Here is a 20096-nt window from a genome sequence, read left to right as displayed (position 1 = left end):
GCCATCGAAATTTGCTCGCTCCCACAACTTTCAAAACTCAACCGGACCAAAATGTGGGAGATTTCTATTGAATTTCACCTAATCGATCATTTTACAGGTCAAAGCCGTGACTTAATTTACAAAAACCTGATGTTAGGTTAGGTTAGTGTTAAGATATTGCAATTAAGACTAAGAGTAGAAACAGTTTTTCGTCTGTTATCAGGATTTTTTAGTTATGAACTTCATGAGTATACCTACCTCCATTGTACGTGGGATATCACTTTGCTGTATTGTACCTGCAAATAAAAAATAATTGCGTTTAAACTGTCAGTAATTTTTGATTGACTTAGGCAGTAATTATTTTATTGTTGACTATCTAAATGTCAGTATAAAAGTAGATATAGATTATCTGCTTGTAATTCTTACGTCGTAGTAGTCAACCGATCAGGTCTTTTTGCGCTGTGCTCTCAATCTTTGAAGGAGGCTCACAGGATATGGGTAGAAAAACCGTTCATTTGAAATAAAAATATTCATCATGAATGAATAAACAATTCCACGTTCATAGCGTTAATCAATGAGTTTCATGCAGGCAACAGTCGAGTCGGTGTCGAGCTCATTGATCGATCGGCTCGATACGCACCAATACACTTGCACGGTCAATGTACACGGCACACACTTAAACCGAACCGGATGGCGCACACATGCGCGGCGCGGCGCACGCGGCGGTGTGCGCTCGTCAGCGAAGGATTTCCTACCGCCCCCCGCGCCCCGCGCGCGGCCCCCTCGCCAGACCTGTTGCACTGCTACCGGAGTTACGCCGCATAGTTACCAGACTTGATATGCCGCTCTCCGCCTGGCCCACGCACACCATCACAACCATAATCATCATGGCGCTCAAAATTGTCGATGTCTGCTCTCGACCAAATCTTTTATTAATCCGATATATTTTATTACCGGTTGCAGTGAAAAATGACCGTTCGATTGATAGATGCAGCCGGATGCGTGACGTCATGTGATGCTAATTTGTTTCGAACAGCGCCGCTAACATTTCTAAACTAAAGTTGGATCGTGATCTCCTATATGGTATGTAAATAAGAACACATTTATGGCATCATTAATTTGTCGCTTCATGCGTCATGTAGACTACACGTTATAATGTCTAATGATTATCATGGTAATAGCGACTTTGATAATGACCAATATAAATTAAGGAACTGTAAAGAGAAACTGAATTTAAATTACTGATTATGTTATTTTTTATTGGTGAATCAATTTCATGTAGTTCTTACATTTATGAATGAGTTCAACCCCAGTAGCTTAATAATATGTGTTGTGTACTTTAGAAACCTCATAAAATCTCTAATTAGTTAATAACTTAATAATAACATAATGGGTACTAAGCATCACAAATAAACAAATTACAACTAGAAAACTTATAAGAGACATAATTAAGTTTTGGTTAAAGTTATAAAAATAATCAGTGGAATCGCTGACCACGATATTAGCACGCAATAGCCTCAAGCACTAAGCTCGGTGAAAAAAACAGGTAGCTGCGGCGTATCGATCTTTGTTATTTTTTTTATTTATCTTTTTTATCTGAGCCTCGCTCCGAGTCTTGGAACGGAAGTTGTAACGATTTTTAATCGCGCCAAGTATCAAAACCGGCCGGTCTGCTTGCCTTATACATAGCATTATATATACAGTATCTCAATTCTTTACTAACGCCAGTATATATTGTATGGTACATACTTATTGACCGGAGTTTATTCGCGTAGAGAGTTTTTCAACAATAGGCGATCTTTTATATGTCATTTTCTAAAAAAAATTAATTATTTGTAAAATCTAACCTCAAAAACAACGTGGATAAAAGCATTTCCTAGAGTTTGCTACCAGTAGCTAAGCGAGTTAATAAAAAAATTGAGATGGTATATTGTGCGTGGATCGTTCAAAAACATTTTTAACCACAGGATACATGGACGGATATTCGTATGAACACCTAATAGATATAAAGATACGGCCTTTGATAATATATGCTTTACTAATATACAAATATACATAATTACATTGGCCCTTCCTTAGTGTTGCTAAAACAAAACATGAAACTTTTTATTTTCCTTAGGCTCCTTTGTCTGCAATCAACAAGATGGACGGATTTTGGAATTGAGGTCTCCTTGTATAAGCTCAATGTCAGGATCAGAGATGCAAGATGTGAACTGGGCCGCTGTATTTCTGTAACGTTTTTCTGCCAATGGGTGCGCGTGGGCGAGCGATAATAGCCCAAAATATCCACATTCTCAGCGCCCACAGCTCCATCCAGATTACCAATAATCACACTTATATACTTGCGAGACACAAACTACCAACACGACATATGCTTGAATCTCATGACAGAATATATATATAATCTTTGAAACGCTTCAAACCCACGGGAATGTTAGGTCCGCACACAATACCATGAAGATGATGATGGAGGCTCCGAAGGACTATAAGCCCTTAGTGTAGTGAATACCCAGTACAAGCAGTGAATGGATATACACACGCTAATGTTATAAGACAGTGTTTCAAGTACACAAAATTATTATAAAAAAATATTATGAAGATATAAGTCTAGAAGCTACAGTTTTTCTGATTATTCAATAAAAAAATAAGACGTAATTCCATTCACGTTACAGTAAATAAATTAATTTATTGGATACTTTGTCTTAAGTGTTGGCCTAGTGGCTTCAGCGTGCGACTCTCATCCCTGAGGTCGTAGGTTCAATCCCCGGCTGTGCATCATCATCATTTAACATTAGTTCGAACGTTGAAGGAAAACATCGTGGGGAAACCGGCTTGTCTTAGACCCAAAAAGTCGACGGCGTGCGTTAGGGACAGATTAACAAATGATGATGAAACAGATACAGAAATCTGAGGCCCAGACCTAAAAAAATGTTGTAGCTCCATTGATTTATTTTATTTCATCTTGGCTTAAACGAGTATTTAATTAAATTTCACAAGCATATTAGGGATATTCAATATTTACATAAGTAATAAAAAAAATATTACAGCGTTTCTATAATAAACATATTTTCCCATGCCAAGTCATCAGGTCATTAAATATCTTTCTGCAGTAAACACATCCACATGCAGTGACCATTATTTTGTTTACTTTGCATCAACATTTGACCACAGTGTACATGACGTGCAATGATAAAAACGCTCTTAGGAATTCAAAATATTTGTCAACTATATAAATAAGCTATAAATATAATACTATTACATATATTATATAGATCTATTTAAATAGTTTTGGTAAATTTTCAGTAACTTTATTACTAGTGTGGTATTATGTTTGTGGAACTAGGTTCCGGTGAGCTAAAACTGCAGTCACTAGCTGCAAGTGTTGGAATGGACCTTTTCCCTTCCTCCTTAACCATCTCACTCAAGGAAGGCGTCAAGGAGTGTGTCTTTGAATAAATGTTCTTTCAAAATCTCAAGAGTTTCGATGGACTAATATTGTTTTCTACTTTAAAGTGGTAATTGGACTGTGGCTCTACGGTGTTGTATAAACAGCTGACTGGAACGCACTCCAAGGACGAGAAATAATGCTCTCATTGTGTGGCCACTAGGCTAACAATAATGCTAACACCAAAAATCACGAGTATTTTAACATGTTCATACGTACACTTCGTTATTTATGTAAGGTAAGAAAGAAACGATTTTTAAAGCGATCTTTGACATCCTGTTAAAGTCCTATTATGCTATACGCACTCAAATATCAGCTTATTTAATTTGAAGCAAACTCAGCGAAGGGCTAGTCAATCGTCAATCTCCAATGTATTATTGATTCTCTGCGTAATGAGAGAGAATCAAGCCGATATGTATATAGACTGCATAGCGTCTCTAACCGTTTCCAAGTGTTATATGGAGATTTGTTTGGGTACGACTTGGTGAATGTGTGATCCGTATTAATACCAAATTATATTCGCATCACCTTGATGGCTGGAAGTTTTCCGGGGTCCACTTCACTAGACATTCCTTTGAGAACTATGGAATATACTCCCCGTGGGGGTCTTTCCTGGGAAATACGGCCTCTAATTGTTAAAAAAGAGTATACTCTTCCCTTAAAGGCCGACATCGCACCCACTATAATGGGTGTTCATGGGCTGCGATGACAGCCCTTTATGAGCGTCCCGCAGGTTTGAGAGTCTCACTTAGCGATCAGGTTTCTGTTTATAACAAATGTCTTATTATATCTGAACAATAAATGAATCGACAGATTGATATGTGATCGATAAACACAGAAATCAGCGAACATGTAGGTAATCGTAGATACTGGCGTAACTTGTTTGTACTAGTTTTTTCAGAACTTTATTCAAAAAGCTCATTTTTAATTTCCTTTTCACGTAATTTTTAAAGATATGTTTATAATGATAGAAATCACTTAATGGCGACATAGAATTTAATTTTACATTACGATAACTATTGAACTGATTTTAATGATTGCGTACGTTGAAAACCATATTTTTGTTTGCTAGTGTTTTAGATTAAAATCTGCCTGCTTTGGTTAAAATAACTTAATATTTTAACCAATTTATATCGTTTAAAATAGTGGTTAGGTTTTACTCACCTAAAAGTTTTTTAAATAAGCTAATCGGAACGGGGGAATAAAGGCTTTCAGTTTAACTTGGGAGCTTTAGGAGCGAGCCAGTTCGTACCAAACGCTACTTGTGACAAACAGTTAATTTAGAAAATTTAAAAACATAATTGACGCATTGACCTACCTAAATTCAGTTTGGTTATGCATCTGTTACACATTCTAATAGCAATTAAAAATCTAATAGGATGTATGAATTTAAATCTAGTATATTAAAATTTTATTACACTTGAAGAGTTCTCATGAATGCGGAATGCAAAATCGTCTACCAGGATGTGAGAACTATCAACACCAAGCATGTCATATAATCTAGTATACATAAATCATTAATATTAATATTGAATTTTTTTATTTAGCGATGAGAGAGAAATTAACGGAACCCGTTATGAACGACTTAACACTTATTACTTCGTGTGATCGTTTTTTGCGTCGCATGTGATTGTAAACAAGGACTTGAGGAAGGCTTACCGTTACAGATAGATTTAGGTCACCTTGTCTTATGGGTAATATATTAACTTGTTTATGGATCAATTGTGTTGCTTGGTAGAGTGGACAAGGCCCGAGGCCGATGTCCTACTAGCTGGACCGACCAAGTTAAGGGACAGACTGTACAGTCCTTAGTGTTAAGTTAGAAGACAGGAGAAAATGGAGGAAGATATGCAACACCAATATGACCTTCTGCAATGAAGAGGTCTGGGCACTTGTTTTTTTAATATAGCGGGGGTCCAACGGGGTGATGTTAAGGGATACGCCACCCATAGACACTCACAATGCTCTGGCTTGCAAGTGCGAGTGAATACTCGACTTATAAAACAAAACTTATCAGTCGACTAGTTTTGTAATTTATTCGTTACTAAGGTACAAAAATACAAATATTTTACAATATTAGTAAAGAGGATGATAATAGAATTTAGCACGTTGCAATGACAGTTTTATTGCACACAAGCAATCTATTAACCAAAATTTTTGCTATATATCGAAGGGAGTATTCATATTTTTGGTCGTAACAACCGATGACGTTGTTACGACTTAATACAATAGAATTCAGCAGGGACCTTTGATTTTGGTCAATATAACCGGTATGTTGTTCTAAACGATGTCGTCGTTAACAGTTTTGACTGATCTTTATTTTATCATCAATCTTAAATATAAAAGTTCTATAATATATAATAAAAATTGTTACCCTTATTTTCCACATCTTTTATATAATGAATATTATTATTTAATATGTTTTATTGATAGGACCGCACGTTTAGTATTAAATGAGTGTTATTATTAGAAGCTTGATAGCACGATCTCAATCATGCAATGTTATTTATAGACACACCCAATTATGTTTATTGATAAAGCTGGCTCCTCTGATGCTATATTATGTAAGAACGTCTCCTTATTACAAACGTAAGATAATAGATACTAAGTAGTAAAGTAGAGAAAGGAATATAGAAGTAAATTACAGAAGTAGTTATTTTTTTTAAATATATGAATGTATTACTGATCGGATTGATTCTCTTTCTCTACTTGAGACATTGCGTCTCTTTGCGTTTTCTATAAAGTGTTCTGAAGAATTGTTTGGGTTTATCCCTGCTGCCTCGTTTCAACCTTTGTATCAATTCAAAATTTCATAAACATCACCATGACGCCTGGCAGTCGTCACCATCCACAATCTGTTTCACAAGGCATTTTATTTTGTGAAGTAGTGAACTGTGGAATCGATTTCCAGTGGGGATCTTCCCTAATAGATACAACCTCCAACTCCAACGTTGAATGTTAGTGTTCTCCTCCCTCAAAGGTAACGCACCCACATAAAAATTGGTGTCCATGGGCTGACATGTATCTTTTTGGGAGTATCGTTTGCCCCCAAGTTTGATAACAAATTTGTCAATTTTGTTATCATAATTCTGAGATCGTATATTCGAACTTCAGTTTTGCAGATATGTACGATGCAGAGAACGTGAGGTAACCGGAGTTACGGTCAAAAATTGAACTAAAGAAACATGAAATAGAATTGTCATGCCAATTAATATTCACATATTTATTTTATGTAAATCTTTTATAGAAAACGCTATTTCATTTTAGTTATAAAATAGCTAATACATAGTACATCGGATCAGTGAAGCTAGAAGCTTGGCCGGTAAGCTGGCATCCCAACATAGAACCAGTTTCAGTTAATCATCATAATTGCGTCCTCCGTTAAGGCTGCGTGTGGAAAGAGCACACTGCCAAGTGACATTATTTATATGCACTATCTGGTGTTATATTTGAAAATGCATTTGGTATAAAATACATGAAGCTCAACCCTATCGAAGCATTTTTGTTTCATTTATAATTGAGTCCATGGTTACTTTATTCAAAGGGCCTGTTTGTTTGCCTCCTGCCACAAAAAAGCTTGGTTTTGGTGATGGTGAAGATACAAAAAGCCACAGAACCTAATATAATAGAATTCACGTAGATGCCTCCATCCCGATTGCTCTTATGTTAATTTGTATGTTTATTTATTTAATTATTAGTAATCTTATAACAACATACATTATAAAACAAAACACTTATACAATACGGAAACTCAAAACAGATAAACAATATATATGAAACAGAAAACAAGGCTTTGTTTTGTGTCTTAATCTTAATCATATTTCTAAATATCAATAAATTAGATCGATTAAAGATAAACAGTCCTCATCTACTCAGATGTAAAACAACTCTATAAATAAGTTGTACCCTGCTTTACCAGCCACGAAATTGTTGAAAATACATCGCAAGCAAACATTTTGTATATGTTATTGACAAAAAGGCGACCTAACTTTATTCCAAAGCTCAAGCTTAACTGTCCAGTCTATAGTGTTTGCATATCCAATGACACTTTTGTTATCAGTATGTCAGGGAAATATTTGATCAAATCAAGGCCACATTTTACGCGGAACTCTCTTAAAACGGTCATTTTTTATGTATTGGCCAATGTCAAATATGTTACTGGGGACACTTAAAGGACAGGACCTTAGATTTTACGATATGATAACGATATACTTATTTACGCAAAATTCAAATATATGTCTTTACAATGCACATGATGTCGTATAAGGAGATTTCTTCAAAACAATCTATAGTCATAACATTTCTACATAATTAATTATATATAGTATCAATATAGCCAGAATCTTCGGAACCGTGCCTAAAGGGACTCCGTTTAATAATATATTTTAGTTATTATATTTCAAGGTTAGTTATTGTTTTTTGTCATACTAATTTATGGTATCAGTATTATGTTATTTTTATCTTAAAGATTGAATACTATTTCTGCACTTGACAATAATAGTTATTTATTAAAACATAGCGAGAGAGAACAACATGACGACAATGACAGGGTGATCATTGTTTGGATTTACTATTGTTGTTGAATTCCTTACCAAACTACTTAACATATACAACCATGTTGTTTTGCAACTATAAACATTTTGTCTATGTGCGAATCTTAAACTCGCTTATTAAAGAGAAAACACGAAAAATATGTCTCAAATCCGAAAATCGACGAAATGTGTAAGACAGAAGACTGATCTACTTGTCTATGAAATAATAATGATTGATTTTTAACCAAAAAACAAATATACCAAAATTTTAAAATACGTATTCCTAACTTAATATAAGGAGGCTAAGAAGTCAAAGTTTTGTCTTTTCGGCTAACAGCTTTATAAGTTGAAAATTAATTAATGTTTTAACATCTTAAGTGAAATCAACACAGTAGTCTTAAAACCCGTTAGATTCCTAATAACGAGTTATCGAAAGTCAAATTAGTCTATACCTTTATATAAAATGGTAAATGGCTAGCGTATATTCACTAGACAGAAAAAAGAATAACATTTCTTAAAATATAACATATTTTTTCACTCGAATAAAAAAAATTATTTGACTTACTATAAAATTATTATTATTACCTAATGTTAATAAAAAATGGTAATATTTATAGTGAAAACACTTCATTTTGAATGTTCGAGTATAGAATAATTAACTCTGTACGTATAATTTAATGACGCGACGAACTACGGAGTGATAAACAGGAAATGTGTGAACGATTTGGCAGCTCTCTGGTGACCACGTGCTCAAATACGCATCAAATATTTATCTAAATTATTTTAATTTTATTAAGAGAAATAATCACTTCCACGGCTTGGTTGACACGCCATGTATGTATGCACGAGTTCATTTTCTGTGAATAATTGATTCCGTATAGGTACTGGTTGTCTGGTTTTTTTTGTTTACGGACGTGAATCTATATTCTCTATATCAGTATTTAAATCTTCTATCTGTGTTAAAGTGGATTAAAAATAGTCTAGATTTATATGTACATTATGATTGTTTTCTTGTATTTAGGACATGTGTAGGCCGTCTGTGGTGTCCGCTAGTTCTATATAATAATCATGAAATTCAAATAAAAATTTGTATAAAAATCAAATACTCAACAAATACCTAAAAGAAATTAAACCTAAACCAATTAAAATAATTAAACTCTACCAAAATGTATCAAACTCAGTAGTAAGCGTAACGTACTGCGTACGTCAAAGATTATCTTCCCATGTTTTATTTTCAATGTTGTTTAAAACAGAACAAACAATGTTTAAAGGATTATTTTTAGTGACCGGATACTTAGGCGAGAATGCTTTTGCTCAAAAAAAGATGAACAAAAAAGATAATAGATACCGCGAAGCACATGGCGTAGGAACAAAAGCCATGCTGTACACATGTATAACAAACTCAGCAATGCTTTGTGACCTATATAAAGTGCTCGCATAGAAAAACGTAAAAGCGAGCGTACTTTTAACTTGAAATTTGACTTTCCATACGCCTGAAATTGCTATTATTCTCAATAGCTATATAATCATTTGTCAAAATCGCTGGTGTGATACTAGAGGAAGTATAAAAATGAGTAAATTAAGGATATACTGAAGGGTTTGACAGATTCCATTAAATATTTTTTGATTAACATTGTAATCGTTATTACACAGAGACAGACTTTGTCGATGTAGTAATAAAAACATTGAAAATGGCTCATTATGTAATGCGTTATTAAACACAAGTCTTTTTAACTCTTAAGTTAAATTTGTACTATGGTCGAACCCCTAAGGCACCAAAGTTAAACCTCTTAGTAGTTTGTTGTACTTTGAGTTTATATATACATATATTAAACAATAATAAATAAATAAAAAAGTTAAAATGTCTCTACTTAAATAAATAAATTTGACAGTTTGTTATAGTCTATAAAAACTAAAAATATATCAAATAAAAGGCATTTTACTACATACCTTTTAATATTGTAGTTTTGATCGAGCGGGCTTTAAGTCTAATTATTCTTTATATACTTAGCCTAAACTTTGTTCCAAAATAAAAATTCAATGAGAACCATGGATTACAGATCATTGTTGCGTTTTGTTTAATGAGAACTATTTTAATACATGCCTTCTGTATCTATATCTTTGAAATATTGTTTCAAGGATCGAACCCTTGCCACGCCATTTGCTTTAACAGGGACTAGAATAATTAAATTGAAGTTTTAAAGTGCAAATTAATAATTGTATGTGACTGGATTAGTGAATGACGTTTGCGTGTTTGTTTACGCCAGCAGTCGGCTGGGGTCGGCTGCGCTCGTCTACTCGAAATAGCACGCACTAACGTTGAAGAGTGCGGTCAATGACCCCACCAAAATTGCCTATCCCGTGGTGACGATTCACTATAGCTTCACTTTTTGTGAGATTTATTTGTTTTTTCTATCAAATGTTTTCTTAAATTGTAAAAGATTTTGATGTTGAGAAATAAATAAAATACTATGAAAATAAAATAAAAGAAAAATGAGTTTTTATAAGCAAATCGCACTACAGAGGTTTCTTAAAAATATATTCAATGTAGTGTATTATTACAAATTGACAGAACCGTGCTCAATTGAATAAAAAGAAGGTTTTCGTCTCACGTCTCAATGTGGAGACATATAAACAGAGGCGCTACAACCCTTGGACTTGGCCTACTGGATTCTCCTCTTGATTTTCCGTTTCTGTTTCTTGATTCTTTTTGAAGTGAAACTTCTTTATCGGCGTTGGAAAAAACTTTAACGTCACATTTTTCGGTTACACGCCAAACTTTTCTTGTCCCTACCACGGTTGATTCGAAGAGATTCGAAGGCAATAATGAAAAATATATATAATAACGATAACAATGATGGTAATAATTATATTAAAATTAATGAAATTCTGTAATAATCTTAGTAGGAATAAGATAAAATGAAATAATTGTATTATTTGTATTCATGTCTATGATAATAAAAGCCTTTTGTTAAATTTAACTTTATTTAGCCAATTTCTGTAATCTTGGATAGAGGAGATCAACTTTTCGAAAAATAAGGTCATAAAGAAGTTTCACTTCTTTCGTGTGTACACTACTACACTCACACATTTTTTTCTTAATAGGTGATCTTCTTTCTTAGCTTGACCGTCGACTTCTGCTTCCACAGCATACCGGTTTCATCAAGATATACGCCTTTTAAACGAGCATAGTAAAATCCATTAGTGTATAACCATGATTCGATTATTCGACCTTAGCGCACGCTGAAGCCAGTCGACTAACAGTGTACCTATATATATCCAGACATACCTCTCTTGCTCCGTCCACTTTAATGTTTCCCACACTCACTTAACTCACACTACTCACTCACAAAACTTTCAGAAGCGATTAAAATTTTGCCTTGTCGAGCTTTTCAAGTCTACAAAACCAGCGCTACGCATTGTTAAGTGATAGCACTACTGGGCACTATCATTGGCACTCACATCAAGAATTGGTACGCTCTGTTCTTGAAGGACACCAAGTCGAAAATACTTCAGTGTACTACATCGAAATTGGTTTAAATCATAAGCTCATTATGGGAATCACTTCAAGTATTGGAAAACATCAATTATATATAGCTCCAAATTTACAATCGTATTACGTAAAATAATTTACCAGCCTCTTTCATATATTTAAGCAATATTAGAATTGATATTTTATATCGATTGTGGGGGCGCTCCTACGCGATCCGGTACACAGTCTCACACCCACAAACACCACAGATAATGCTTAACGCAAGTTTCCTAAGCATTTAATTATAATTTCATAAGGTCTATTGAAAACCCACTTGTTATGTAACTTTCAAGTGGGCTCTGCTTGAAAGTACATATTTAGATGAAAATTTAAATCGTAAATAGTCCAATTTTATGTAAATTATTTGCGTTATATCAGCGTCGGGGGAATTTAGCATTTACAGATTATGTGATACCATATTGACCGTTTTATTCTTTAATAATTTATTAAACGAATCCACGAAAATATTGTCTAGCATGGTTTAATTATAATATAGTAATTGTATAACCGTTTGGTGAGATTACCTACTATTGGATACAAATAAATAAACAAATCAATGACACTACAACGTGTTTAGGTCTGATTTCAATCTAATAGGCAAGTAGGTGATCAGCCTCCTGTGCCTGGCACATGCCGTCGACTTTTTGGGTCTAAGGCAAACCGGTTTCCTCACGATGTTTTTCTTCATGGTTCGAGAGAATGTTAAATGCGAACATATAAAGAAAATCCATTGGTGCACAGCTGGGGTTCGAACCTACGACCTCAGGGATGAGTGTCGCACTCTGTAGCCACTTGGCCAACACTGCAACCAACTATAGGATGTCTGAATCAAATCTAATCTTTATTTAAAAAATATTATCGTAAAATCATTATCATGACTCATGCCCATGAGAACTCTACCTGGTCTTTATGGTTTTAGAACCAAATGAATTCGGTCATAGCGTGGAAGGCCTATATTACCTTCCTCAATAAAGTGTCAAAGGAACCAGTACTTATTATATATCCCTTTATCTTTATAATACTAGAATGGATATTCATAGATGACAAAATAATAATAATTTGCATATGTAGGCCCGCCGCCTACAAGCGCAGTGGTTTGCAACACCGATTTGTGATTCTCAGGTTAAAAAGACGTGGGCTGGTGGAAAGTAGACCAAATCACAGTTATGCAACAAAACAATATGGAGACTACTATATCCGGGGCGAAAGTATGGACTTTTATGAAGACATTGTAATGATTTCACAAAGTGTTTTTCGTTTTAATCATTAACTTTCACGAGTGAATTTAAATGGTTGTATTTAATACACAAAATGATGTGTGTGTTTAATAAGATCGTTGTAATTATTTCTTCAGTAAATAATTATTTCAAATTGTACCTTACAACAGTTTCCGTTTTGTCTTGAATTTAATCCAGGAGTTTAAGTAAGTGAGTTAAAATTCTGAAGATAATTGAGTTTGTTAATATTTACTAGGAATCACAGCTGTAAAGACAAACACTTTGTATGTGACTCATCTCTATTAACGACGACTCCCTTTCCTGGCTTTTCGTAGAAAATTATCTGTGGTTAAGTTTTTTTTATAATGGTTATCTCATAAGTCGTAACTAATTAATAATAAGTAATTATAATAAAGTTATATTTTAATAGCCCATTGTTAATCACTACCAAATAATAGTAATATTGTTTTTATAAACTTAGAAATAAGGATTTAAGATAAAACTGGGTTTATAAGTAACTAAGTCAAAGGTAACTTAAGTGAATTCATGTAATTGCAAACATGTCAATTGCATTTGTTTCTTGTGTATAATTTATCAGATTTGAATATCAAACGCTAACTATCTTTACCGAAGAAACAGACGAAGTTATTAAGTATGTAACTCACCTTGGACACAACAAATATGTATTTGCTCTGACCAAATTGAAAATATAGCGTAGGTTGTAACCCACTTAAGATGAGCGAAGATAACACTAAATTAATTACTGACCATTTACATATTATAAGCAAGCCTTCAAGGATCAGTTGACGCATTTTATTTAAATAAACCTAAAAACGTATATAGATTTCTGACCATTGTTTATGACATTAATAATCAATCCACTTTATTCATGAAAATAGAATTATTATTATTATCGCTAACAAGCGATCTCTTCCAGGCAACCCTAGTACGAAAAAATTGCAAATGAATTAATTAATTTTTATTTAAATGAGTAATAAATTAAAAAATACTTTTTGACTCTAAAAAAAAACAATGACACTACAACCCTTTTTGCCACAAATTCCTATATCTGTGTTTTTGATTGTTTCTACTTATACACTAGTTTGGTTTTCTCCGATGTTTTCTGCATATGAGCAAGTATTCATTAATTGCGCGCATGTAATATATTGTGCATAAACCGATTTCAACCACTTTACCCTGAGGGGTTGAGAATAACGCGCTTATGAGCCATAATGAAGTACTCAGAAAGTGATATATATATATAAGTGTTGATACGACTTTGCAAATATTGAATCAAAATTTTATTAAAATAAACACGATTAACACGGTAGAGTTGGTCTGTTGCCAATCTAGGGTTTCCTGTGATTACTAGAAACGATAATGCAAACAAACATTTGCCATGGGCTGACGGACTAATACATTATACATCTCTTCGCGTAAACCATCCCAAGCATCCGTTTACAAATTATTATATAAACCACTATCTTAGCATAACAGTGCGTACAAGAAAGAATTGCTTGCACAAGATCTTACATAAAAAATATTTCCTCTAATAGGTTTTTAATTTAAAATATTAGTCTCAATTGATGTTAATGTTATTATAAGTTACATATAGTCTACCAACTTGAATGCATACATGTATGTAAGTTTAGGATAAATTTTGATGCGCCTTCCATAAACATAATAGCAAAATATTAGTGACGCGTTTCGATCCTGAACAAAGTCAGACCTAATTAATTAATTCAATACAATATTATTACCCATTAAATATAATATATTAAGTATGGATCAAACGCATATCGGAGTAGTCAGTCCAAAATTTATAGTTTTTTACAATAATTTTTATAACCTATAACTAAATTTGATATGTTTCCGTCAAGAACAAATACTGTTGTTTAGACATTTATTATAGCTACATTTCTTTTTTATTGAAAGTTTTAGAATAATCCTAAAACACAAAGGATGCAAAACTAGGACGACTGCATCCGCGATGCGCAAGACATTTGCAATTCAAGTACAAGCTATGCCTTACATAGCCCCAGGGATGTACCCGCGCAGCATTGTAATTACATCGTAACGAGATCTAAAATGAGCTGCTTATCGATCAATCGATATAATCATTATTATTTCCGATCATTCGCAATGCAGGATGCGAGGTTTTTTTTCATAATACGCGTGTCGAAACGGAAATTAATTACGTACAAGTTCTGATATAAATCTATTGCATTAAAAATCTTTGTTGAAGGGCGAGGTTGAGGCTGATTCTTTGGAGTTTTAACTTTCATATTTCAATTACATTTTGGTACTTATTTAATACCAAAATGTAATATTAAACAGTTAGTTTTATTTATTGCTCATATAAACTTGTTGATAAATGATTGTGATGTTGCCAATGAATGAACAATTCATAAAATTTTGAGCGCGACTTGAACATTTGCGATATAGCATTAGCGTAGTAATGTTATAACAGTTGAGCTGACCACGACACGTAGAGATTGTCAAGTACAAACAAATTGTAATTAATCTGTATTCAGTATGAAATTATATTTCTTATTCATTAATTTAGATATACGCATATTCGGAGTCCCTTTATGCAAGGTTCCGAAGATACTGGCAGCCTTCTACTGGACCTTTGAATAGCTAGACCAATAGATTTCGTTTTTATAAATAGGGGATAATTCAATCCCCGGGAACTTTCAATAGCGACAGCGATTGCAATTTTGAGTTTTGAGAAGAAACATCCACAAAACTGACGTGAGTATCATTTTTCAAATCTCTACATTATAATAAACAAGAGAAAGGATCTAAATTCTAGATCTATTTATAGGACTTAAATGAATAACAGCGTTGATTTAGAGCACCTACTGTTGTTATAATTCTGTGACGATAGTGGAACGAGCGACAAGACGACCTCGTGATAAATCTATCAATGAGTGAGATAAGGGGAGCGGGCATCACGTAACCGGAGGAAGTGCTCGCCTCCTGCACTCTGAACGCAGTATCACTCGCAAAATTATCGTTCTATAGATCGCTACTACTTGCTGGTACTAGAGCACGTATTGGGCAAATGTAGATGGCCTAATGATTATGTAATACATTGCTAAGGTATCCTCCACGCTATACAGATTGTAAATACAAAGTACTCCACCCTGAGACAAGTACTGAAATCGTTTTATACATTACATTATACATCCTGTCTTGAATTAAAAAAAGTCTAATTATAAATGTAATCACTACAATTCTGTCAAGTTTATAGAGATTAACTAAAGTTATGCATACAATTATTTTACTTACATATTATATTTTGAAGGCTTTCGTAATATGTTTAAAGTAGTTATCATTCTATACAATTTTAAATTATCGGATAGTTAAGGAAATCAAGGCTCTGAAGGTTCATGTCTTAAGCGAACCCAAAATTATAAGTACGAAAGTGTGTTGGTTTTACACCTAAATCAATGTACTGGCGAAGTTAATTAAAGAGAAATAATATATTATATTCCGAGATTTAGTTGTAAGCAATATAATATCACTTACAATTATATTAAGGCAAGCTATCTCAAGTGATAACATTTTGATATAATAATGCAAAAATCGAATCTGGGCACGGGAGTGTGAAAAAGCAGCACGTCCATCCATTTTTCAAAACAATATAGGTAATTTTCAATCCCCCTATAACTTATGTTTAGTATATTTTAAATTTCATTATTTTTTTTATATTTATAGTATATTTTAAATTTCATTCAATTAAAGCTAGTAGTTTTTGAATTAAACTATTTGAACTATTTAGAGTTTCCTAATTTTATTATAATCTACTACTACTATTTGAAACAAATTTTAAGATGCAGGAAGTCGTTCCGTCAAGCCTGCGAAGTCCAGGAAACTAGGCTACCTCAGTTAGCCAGGACTTGATGCATAACTGAAAAAATGGGCCTCAAAGTGCGTAAACTGAGTCCACACTAGACTACAATACTCATTAGTATGTGAAAACGGCTTTTTATAAAAATTTGTCATCTAGCGAACAAATGCGCGTATGCTATGACTACGTCATTAATGATTATGATCTAATTTTGCTATGCTATTATACCATTTTGCCATATATTAGAATTTGTAATTTGAGTGAATTTCTTTTCAAAACCAAGCAGCAAGAACATTATCAAGTTGAAAAAATGTTGGCGCCACGAATTTCAAAGCCTTTTAACATTTAAAAGCTTCATATTGTCTCATAGATAATAGACTACTTAAAACGAGAACTAAGAAAACCGTTTACCGCGTTATCTTATCAATGAAGTAGTATACCCAAGACCTTTTTGTCTACAATTTGTTTTGCTAAGATGCAAACAATGACGACTTGTTTAAAGCGATAAACAGTAGTAGTTCTTGCTAAACAATATAAACAGAGAAAAATATTTATTGCTTTTATATACAGTATCTTTCTAATAAAAATCACACATCGTGATTTCGTTTAGTGTTCGTTGCAAAACGATTGTAACGGCACAAATTGATCGCCTATTAAAGAAAAATTATCAGCGAAATATCTCTGCCCTATACTTAATTGATCATGTGGCCTTTTAAGTGAGTAAGTTAGTTAGAGATCTTTATTCATATGCTAAAGTTTTTAGCTACTTTTAACTTGATAAACAAGTTTACGAAGTCCCAGTCTTTATTGCAATGAAAAAAAAACCTATAAGTTTACGGTTGTATGTCAGTACAACCGTCTCGTGCAACGGGACTAAACTTGTATTACGATAAATCGGCCCTTGCAGATAACTAATCTATTCAATACTTTTCCAAGTATCAACAGTAAAACGTTTTACAATTTTCCGCTTAACCTGTTATAATAGGAGAATACTCGATAAGTTTTTTAAACAAATTTTATCGACAATTCACTGTTCTCGATATAGTTGAACTAGAGAAATCAAGGTTGATAGTATAAATAGATGACGCACCGAAGGTTCTGGTAATGTCGCAATTCGCAATGGCTGGCGTATCACTCGCGGTGCGCGGGCGCCGGCTGCGCGGCTGGCGCGCGGGCTTTCGGCAGCCGACTGTTTTAGACTCATTCAATCTTACGCATGAATGAACAAATGCACGTGAACGAAAAACTGAAACGTATGGGACACGCTGAACCGACCTTGTCTAACCTAGACGCATTACCTAACTGGCTATGTGATGTACGCTCGTAACATCAGTGAATTTGTTGCTACTAATTATCAATTATCAATGGTTGTTGCAGCTCAATTAATAGATAGATGTCGTTTTAACGCTAATGACTTAATATAATACGAAGTAGATTATGGAGATGTCAATGACTCCACACAATTTATTTTAAAACGTTGGTGGTTCAATAAACAATTTAAGTTGGTGAAAACATAATAATATTTTATGCATTCGTTTTATTAGCTGATAAAAATAAAGCCACATTTTAAAGTAGGAAGATCTGTTAACAATTAGTTTTTAATTGATAATAATAAATCTGTAAGATTAGCTTTTTATTTTTTGGTTTGTTATTAATATTTTTATTACTTTAGATTAAGGATTTGGGAATATTTTACATAACATTTGGTTCTGCACTTCTTGCACTCATCATTTTCTTTTTTAGTTTTTCTCTTACTAGGGTTGCCTGGAAGAGATCGCTTAGGCCATCGCCATTATCGCTTTCACAAAAGTTAAATAAGGCCGCCCGTTGCATCCCTTGTAATTTTTATGTATTGTGTTATTTGTGTTTCTTTTTTTGCAACGAAGTGTGAATAAATAAATATATAAATAAAAATAATCAAATAAATTATCTGCATATTTTAATTGAAGATGTTCAAGATCTGGAACAATTATGGCGTTAAATTAAAAATGTTTGATTTTCAAATGCATCCAATTATCTTTTCTTGGAATAAGGATGCAAATTACTCATATCCTTTTCTCAACTCTTTGTCGAGGCTTTTAAAAAAAGAACAATCAATATGCTATTTAAAATGAATTTTTAATTTTAACTGTCTAAAATATCTCATATACATATATCTACTTACTTCAGCAGTTGATAAGAAGCTTCTCGATTTTCGTAAAATAAATACAATTTCACAAAAGTTAATTCACCTTTTAAAAGAACTATTAAATTTGAAAAAAAAACTCCTTAAATACTACACCTAATTCCTGAGCCACGCGTGTTCTTCCTCAAGGAAGAGTCGAACGAGCTTTGAGCTAGATTTGTTCCGGGAGGCTTTATGGGTCCGCGCATGCGCGCTGCTCATCGGGGCGTGACCTAGACCCTGAAAACACCACCCCTTCGCCCACGCCACCAGGGTTTCCATGGCAACTGCGATATGTGCAGCGCAATATTAAATCAAATTTCCGGGTAATTCACCAAAGGCACTGCATTTGCACCTCCCACTTACCGATCAATATTTTATAGATGACTGGATTTAGGGAAATCGGTCAAACGGGCACCTGGTTAAAACAATATTACTTACTAACTATGCCCCTCCCAATTGACGATCACACGTAGCCGGCATTGGTGTTCTGATGGTATAGTGTGAGTTGTGGCTTTGCGGGTTCCATTAATGATAGCAAACAATCGCTTAAAAGGCCTTTGCTTTCACAATAATAAAGGTTGCTTGTAATTGGTAACGCTTAATAAGACTTGGAAATACTAATATATGTCACGCTCAGATTACGACCGAAACGTCGGAAAATTTTAAAATTATAATTATGTAAAATAACTATAAGTTTATAATAATACAAATAGCTTTAATCCGGTTAAAAAATGGTTTTCTTTCAATGTGTAATAGCTATGTTAACCAAAGACAATACTAGATAATTCAGATAAAACATGAAACATATTTCGACAATACCGCAATTCTCTATATGTGTAGACAATTATCAAAATCCGCCTACACACCCAATAGGTCAGTTTATGTGGGCTACGACCATAATCGTATTTTATTCATAATAGTCAAGGATAGCATCCAATTGAAATTGCAGTTATGCCAATTACAAAATAACCGAGAGTGTACCGATTGGGTTATGTCGAACTAGGTTGACTTTTCTAACAGGAATCAAGTGGTTAAATGGGCAGTACATTATACATTATTATATAATTGTACTACTCTTTGAATTGAGAAAATCGCCGTGTCTTGCCAACCTGTGAAGACATGTTCTGTACACCCAAAACATCAGGGCATAGTAAACTTGAATTCATGTAAATTTTGTCAAAACTTTTATTTTGAATCGAAGAAAATATAATTTACAAGTAAAATTATTAGGGACACCTCAATATTTATTTTTAGTTTGAATAATCTTATTGATTGAAAATCTAGGCAATTGAAAGAGAAATCGCTATAGATTTTATTTATCAACCAACCAACCTTATCCTCATTGAGAATCAAATTCCTTGTAAAAAG

The 20096-nt window shown here is 33.6% G+C and overlaps 1 protein-coding gene across 3 annotated transcripts in view; it reads right to left on the bottom strand.

Annotated features, from left to right (window-relative positions):
- The window catches only part of LOC123711298 (protein sprouty), a 37211-nt gene extending 19474 nt beyond the window's left edge, over positions 1–17737 (bottom strand). The window contains exons 1-2 of one of the 3 annotated variants that reach the window (XM_045663814.1): positions 17652–17737; positions 238–275 (exon numbers count right to left, since the gene is read on the bottom strand). The gene's annotated coding sequence lies outside the window, so the exon portion shown is untranslated. Of the gene's footprint in view, positions 1–237; positions 276–405; positions 556–619; positions 679–17651 lie in introns of those variants that run through there. The other 2 variants (XM_045663816.1, XM_045663815.1) reach the window with 2 other exon arrangements.
- Between the last annotated feature and the right edge of the window lie 2359 nt (positions 17738–20096).

The sequence above is a fragment of the Pieris brassicae genome, chromosome 6, assembly GCF_905147105.1.
Source record: "Pieris brassicae chromosome 6, ilPieBrab1.1, whole genome shotgun sequence".
Lineage (NCBI taxonomy): Eukaryota > Metazoa > Arthropoda > Insecta > Lepidoptera > Pieridae > Pieris > Pieris brassicae.
This window is presented reverse-complemented; position numbering and strand designations above follow the sequence as displayed.